Here is an 8,176-nt window from a genome sequence, read left to right as displayed (position 1 = left end):
AATTATTAAAATGATTATGTATGTTCTATTTAGTGACGTTTATACGACATCTTTTACGATCATTTAATAAATTATTTGGGTTGGGTAATTGATTATTCATTCTGATCAAATGGGTAAATTAATATTCATATCTCATTAAAACAGGGGTGGATTACTTACAAGGATAATTGGTGTAATTGTTAACAAAGTAATAAAATCTTGGATTATACCCGATAACCCGGTGTAATCATTAAACAAAGTATTAAAACTTTGTTACAGTTCGAATCCCTAATTAGTTGGAATATTTGACTTCGAAAATAAGGTTAATTTGACGAGCATTTTATAATTATGACCGATGGACTATTATGGATAAAAACCAGATAGGTATCAAATAAACCAGGACAAAGGACAATTAACCCGGGTAACAATTAATTAAAATTAAAACGTCAAACATCATGATTACGGAAGTTTAAATAAGCATAATACTTTTATTTCATATCTCATCGTACTTTTATTTACTGTCATTTATTTATTGTCATTTTAAATATTGTTATTTAATTTACGCATTTTAATTATAGTCATTTATCTTTACGCTTTATTTAAAATCGACAAACCGGTCATTAAACGGTAAAACCCCCCTTTTATAATAATAATAATAATACTACTATATTACTAATATATATATATATATATATATATATATATATATATATATATACATATATATATATACATATATATATATATATATATACAAATATAATTGTTTAAAAATATAGTGTACGCAATAAGCCGTCTCCCTGTGGAACAAGCCGGACTTACTAAAAACTACACTACTCTACGATTAGGTACACTATAAGTGTTGTAGCAAGGTTTAGGTATATCCATTCAATAAATAAATAAATAACTTGTATAAAATTGTATCATTTTTAATAGTATTTTGTAATAAAATATAATCTATTTCGTATACACCTCGCACTACATCAATATCCTAGCTAACTCATATTGTATTATACATGTATTCTAATATATTATGTAATCTTGGGATACCATAGACACGAATACAATGTTTTGACATATCATATCGACCCATATATATATATATATATATATATATATATATATATATATATATATATATATATATATATATATATATATATATATATATATATATATATATATATATATATGTTTCGGAACAACCATAGACACTCTATATGCAGTAATGTTGGAGTTAGCTATACAGGGTTGAGGTTGATTCCAAAATATTATATATACTTTGAGTTGTGATCTAGCATGAGGCTTGTATACACGAGGTCGTGGATTGATTAGAGATAATATATATTGCTTTATTTTTCTGTACATCTAACTGTGGACAACTAGTTGTAGGTTACTAACGAGGACAGCTCACTTAATAAACTTAAAACATTAAAATGTATTAAAAATGTTGTAAATATATTTTGAACATACTTTGATATATATGTACACATTTGTTATAGGTTCGTGAATCGACCAGTGGCCAAGTCTTACTTCCCGATGAAGTAAAAATCTGTGAAAGTGAGTTATAGTCCCACTTTTAAAATCTAATATTTTGGGATGAGAATACATGCAGTTTTATAAATGTTTTACAAAATAGACACAAGTAAATGAAACTACATTCTGTGGCTGGATTATTAAACCGAATATGCCCCTTTTTAGTCTGGTAATCTAAGAATTAGGGAGCAGACACCCTAATTGACGCGAATCCTAAAGATAGATCTATTCGGCCCAACGAGCCACATCCAAAGTACCGGATGCTTTAGTACTTCGAATTCATCATGTCTGAAGGGAGGCCCGAAATGATAGGGGATATTCTATATGCATCTTGTTAAGGTCGGTTACCAGGTGTTCACCATATGAATGATTTTTATCTCTATGTATGGGATGTATATTGAAATATGAAATCTTGTGGTCTATTATTACGATTTGATAAATATATAGGTTAAACCTATAACTCACCAACATTTTTATTGACGTTTAAAGCATGTTTATTCTCAGGTGATTATTAAGAGCTTCCGCTGTTGCTTGCTAAAATATGGACAAGATTTGGTGTCAGCATGCTTGTATAATATTGTTTAAAACTGCATTCGAGATTTACTTTGTTGTAACATATTAATATTGTAAACCAATATGTATTGGTAGTGTGTAAGTGTAATATTTTAGATTATCATTTCTGGATAATCTAGGTGGTGACTTTTTAACCTTGTCGATAAAATAAAGGTTATTGTTTGTTTTAAAAACGAATGCAGTCTTTGAAAAACGTCTCATATAGAGGTCAAAACCTCGCAACGAAATCAATTAATATGGAACGTTTATAATCAATATGAATGAGACATTTCATGTTCGTTTCCATTTTGAGAGGAATTTGTTATCTGATATAAGTACTGAATATTAGAAATGATATAAGTAGAAATGATATAAATGAATGTAAGTATTATTGTAGCTGATACATAACTAATTAATATTGGTATACAAAAGTTTTTAAGACTAAGGGCCTGTTTACCTTTTTTTTCTATTAAGTCAGTTATGGATATAAATGGCAGAATGAATATAGAGTGACTATACGTAGTAATGAGTGAATGAATAATAGTGTTTACTTTTTAAAACAAATAAATTGTCTGAATTAAGAAAATGACTAGTTTACCCTTACTATAAATAATTAATTAATAAAAAATTTAACTAAATATTCTGTACAGGTAATAACAATTACAATTTATTAACAATAATAAAATAACTATTGCAGTGAAATTCCTACAAAAATCAACAACCATAATTAACGATAACAATAACAATAATCCACAATTTAAACACAACCATTATACGTTCTAATAACCAGAAAGTATGAAGGGCAAATCCAAAACAAAACAAAAGAAAAGTATATAATTGAGCTGGCAAATCAAATCCGTAAGTATCGGAGTACAATTTAAGAACAACCATATCAATTACAACTACAAATTAATTAATTAATAACAATAACAAAACAAAAGCATTATATTACAAACGAACAGTTCTCATATAATTAATTTTGTTTCAATAAAAAAAACCCAAAATCATAAAGCCTCAAATTCATAGTCTGAAATACACAAACATTTCTCATATAATGATGGTGGCGACGATGAAGATAAGGTGGAATTGACGTTGACATAGTGTTTATTGATTTGTTGAGATGAAGAATGGAAAAAGTGAGTAGTTTTAATTTGTTGAAAAGATGAAAATAGTGAAGAGGGAAGAAGGAAGAAGGGTATTTCATGTAATTATGTTATCTTTATGGGGAGGATAGTTGTTTTTATGGTGACCGAGTAAGGCCTCCATATTGATTTGGTGAATGAGTAAGGCATAAGTAAACAACCATATATACGACCGAATAAGGAGACCATTCAACACAGTCCAATAAGACATTAGTAAACAAGCCCTAATTATGTTGACAGATACAGCCGCAATAGCCTTCTGATATTCCATTATTCGGATATGTATAACAACCGTTTGCTAATAACAATCGATTTAGGTCATTTTGCCTCATAATTTAGATATTGTACATGTAAATATTTTTGTTGCATTCGTTTTCATAGATGGATGCAACTTATGTTTGACTTTTAGAGTTCATGAACCCAGATTTTAAGGGTTAGTTTTCCTTTCGCTATGATTTTTATTTCGGTGAATGCATATTAATTTTATGATTTTAGTTTCAGCCAAATAGTTTTGGTGGGACCAAAATGAACCAGTTCAATGGTCTATATATGATAAATATTGAGTTCATGTTTGTATATCAGTAACACGGTATCGTGATTAAAGGTTTGAGGCGACACTTTATACTAATTGATAGTTTCTATCAAGGTGTTCATGAATCTCTCCATGTGTCAATTAATGGTTTAGTTATAGTGAAACTGACAAAGCTCATCTAGCGACCAATCTAAAGTTTTTTTTTGTTTTTTTTTGTTTTTTTTTTTTTTTTTTATTTATAGAAAAAGTCGAAGTTGAGTCAAACGAAGTAGTAAAAGTTCATAAAGGGCAAAAAGGAACTCATCAAGTGTTGATGGAGAATATAATAACAAGAAGTTTTAGATCTCCATCTCCTTTAAATCAGTCAAGGGCAGAAAGAGCTAGAGAAAGGACTAGAGGAAAATTGAATATTAAAATTCTTGATAAAGACTAAGGCACCGTTTGGCTCACGGAATCCAATGGAATTTCAGTTGAATTGGAATTGAATTTAGACACGCATCATGTCTAAATTCAATTCCAATTCCGCCAGAATCTCATTGGATTCCGTGTGCCAAACGGGGCCTAAGTATTTGGAACTCAAATGAATCAAAAATGGATAAGGTTGGGATGTCAATTATGGAAGATAATGTGTCAATGTTGTATAGTTATCGACATTACTGGGTGTTTCAAACAAATTGAGCTCTTCATTGGTCAGTCTGGTTGAATTTTAAGTTGTTTTTGGGCAGTGAGGTGATCGTGCAACGATTTAGACCTGGTACTTTAAATTATTAAATACACGCGTAAAAATATTGAATTTATAGTTATTCATATATGCTTTCTACTAAAAGCTATGGAGTTGGAGCAGTTTAATACTAATGGCATTATAAATTTTCAATACTTTAAGATCTGATATCCTCTGATTTTTACAAGTTTGTATTTTGAATTTGTTTGAAAGGACAATTTCATTGTTGTCTAAATACATCTTTACAAGAAACGCGCTGAGAAACAATTTGTAGTTATTGTTATATGTTAATAATAGATTATCATCTTCATGAATTTCACAGATGAGATGATCAAATCCAACAGACAAATACAAGTCAAAAGTTTCATGCAACTGATCGAAGAAAAATACAACCATCCCCCCACTGCAGACAGGTAATACTATTATTTTTTGTTAATATAGAGTTACTTTGTTACGAAAATGGGTTAAATCTGAAGTTGAAAATTTATTCAGAAAATTCTCCACAAAATTTTGCCCGATTTTGTGGGGAATTTAGTGACTTCAAATATGTGTTTTGCGGCTATGAATTATCATCAAAACGAAACTACACTCTCATATATCGCATTCAATATGAAATTGAGAAACAAAAACAAAAATAAGGTTATGAATCTAGAGAAATAAAAAAGCGGCTAAAAATACTCGAAGAAGAAAACCAAGACGTTATAAAAGCAGCAACGTTTTATAGCTAGTGGTGAGATAGTAGCCCCAACATGATTCTCGATGTACCTACATACAATATTAAATAAAAACAAGTATCATAGTAGTATGTAAATAGGCACAACAATTTGTTTTAATTGATAATATGATTGTATGAATGAATATGATCGATTGCAATATGATTGTTTTATTGATTATATTAATCTGAATTGTATTCTAAGTTTACATCTTACAAGAGATATATACAAGAAATAATTAACAGCTAATTCCTAATTGGGTAGGCTCCAAATATGCTTTTGGAACCCCCATTACAAATGAGGAAAAGACTGCAGCCTTGTGCAAGTTTGACCCGTTATGCTTGGCACCTAGTAGACCCTTTGTGGCTTTATCCAAAATAGGGAAATGATGAGTCTAAAGCTGATCCCAATAAGTCAACTAACCACAAATGGTTCTTTGACTTTGTTGACTTTTGATATTGCAGATTTCTAACACTCCCCCTCAAGTTGAATGGTGGAGTTTCCAATATTCAACTTGCCAAGAACTTCGCTGAAGAGTCTTCCATTGGCCGATTTGGTGAGGATGTCGGCTAGCTGATCTTCAGATCTAATAGAAGGAAGAGAAATGATTTCAGCATCTAGCTTCTCTCTGATAAAATGTCGATCGATTTCAATATGTTTGGTTCGATCATGTTGAACTGGGTTCTCTGAAATGGCAATGGCTGCTTCATTGTCGCATAAGATTTGAATAGCTTCTTTTGGAGGGAATCCTATTTCCGTCAAGAGTTTTCGAATCCATAATGCCTCCACTACGCCCTTTGCGATACCTCTAAATTCTGATTCAGCACTTGATAGGGACACGACCTTTTGTTTCTTACTTTTACACGCAACTAAGTTTCCTCCAACTATTGTGAAGAAACCTAAAGTTGACCATCTATCTCCTTTTTCTCCAGCCCAACTTGCATCCGTATAAATTTGTGCTTCAAGGTGCCCATTCTTTTTTAATACAACTCCATGATCCGCTGTTCTCTTCAAATATCTGATGATTCTCATTACAGCTTCCATATGGTGAACCTGTGGTTGATGCATAAACTGGCTCACAACTCCAACTGCATGTGCTATATCTGGCTGAGTGTGAGCAAGAAAGATGAGTTTTTCCACCATCCTTTGGTATTGCCCTTTGTCAGCAAGATCAACTTCGTCTTCCATGTATAACTTTTGATTTGGAATCATTGGAGTATCAGCTGGTTTGCAATCAATCGGACATGTTTCTTCAAGAAAATAAAGAACATACTTCTTTTGACAGATAAATATTCCCTGTTGGGATCGTAATACCTCAATCCCCAAAAAATACTTAAGTCTGCCTAAATCTTTCATTTCAAATTCTTTAAATAAGTTCATTTTTAAGTTAGAAATTTCCTTTTTATCATTTCCTGTTATTATCATATCATCAACATAAATGATTAAGCATGTAACTAAATTTTCTTTTCGTTTAAAAAAGAGAGTATGAACTGAGTTGTTTTGTTTGAAATCATATTTTTTCATAAATAGTGTGAATCTCCCAAACCAAGCCCGTGGTGATTCTTTTAACCCATATAAAGCCTTTTTAAATAGACAAACTTCCCTGTTTTTAAAGCTGTCGGTAAATCCAGGTGGTGCTTCCATATAGACTTCCTCTTTTAATTCGCCATGGAGAAAAACATTTTGTCTGTGGTATGAGATTGTACCTATTGGCCTGGATAGCAGGGAATATCTTCTGGAAGGTATCTTAGCGTTCCATCACTCAAATATATATATATATATATATATATATATATATATATATATATATATATATATATATATATATATATATATATATATATATATATATATATATATATATATATATATATATATATATATATATATATATATCACTATCATCCATCTAACATCATACATCATACGATTTGCATTTAAGTATGGGTTTATAGCGGCCGGTATGCGTCTTTTCAAAGTATGCAATAAATTTGAGATAAACGATGTCATCTGAAATGAAAAGTGTAAGTTTAAGGTAGAAGCTCATGGCTGACAGGGTTGCTAGAAACATCGTGAGATGGTTCTGTTCAATCAAATTGAAAGTACATTGACGTGATAAGAGGACAGCGTCAACAAGTTTGTGCTCAATTGTTCTACCTGATAAATCGTGCGATCTCAAATGAGGACTGACTTTGTGATCAAAATTTGGCATTGAAAAATGTTAAAGTAATTAATATAACATGATCATCGAAGTCTAGGGTGAAAGTTGATAAATGTTTATTGATATATTTGAAAGTTATTCTGTATATGCTTTATTATATATGAAAATGAATGAACGTTAAGTTTCTCGATACTATAGTTCAGGTGTAATCTCAAGTTAAGACCAAAAACTCGCAAAAATATTTGATGCATCGTATGTTTGATTTTAGTATGATGTAGTTTAATTCATGTATGGTTGAGTTTTTGTAAATAAGATGTTTTGCATTATTAGTAATTGCTAGCTTATATGACTGCATTGCGAAAACTGATGATGTTAACGTTTTGCATTTTAAAGCTTGCATGTTTCAATTTTGCATTATTGCTTGATTACATTGCATCTGCATGTAGATTATTTTCGGTATCTTAGTTGCTTCATGCTTGCATTCATTTTATGAAAAATACAAAAAGATTTTTGGTGTGTTTTGGTATAAACTTTAGAAAATTCAAAAATATTTTATGTCTTATTTATTTTATGGTTACTCATGTGAATTCAAATTGACGTATCAGACTGAAGCTGAGTGTGTTTGAAAAGTTAAAGTGTTGATTATGGTTGAAATTCTAATCTTGTTTTCTGTTTGGAAATCCAAACGTTTTGTTTTGAATATTTGTGAAAAATGTTGAGTCAAAATGGTCAAACCAGTGTGTGTTTGAATTATATGTTTTATATGACCAACATTTTGTCAAAATTGATATACGTACAAGCCATGTTAACTGAAAGAAGGAGTTAAAGTTGGAGCTTCTG

This window comes from Rutidosis leptorrhynchoides, chromosome 9, assembly GCF_046630445.1.
Source record: "Rutidosis leptorrhynchoides isolate AG116_Rl617_1_P2 chromosome 9, CSIRO_AGI_Rlap_v1, whole genome shotgun sequence".
NCBI lineage: Eukaryota > Viridiplantae > Streptophyta > Magnoliopsida > Asterales > Asteraceae > Rutidosis > Rutidosis leptorrhynchoides.
Note: the sequence above shows the minus strand (reverse complement) of the source record.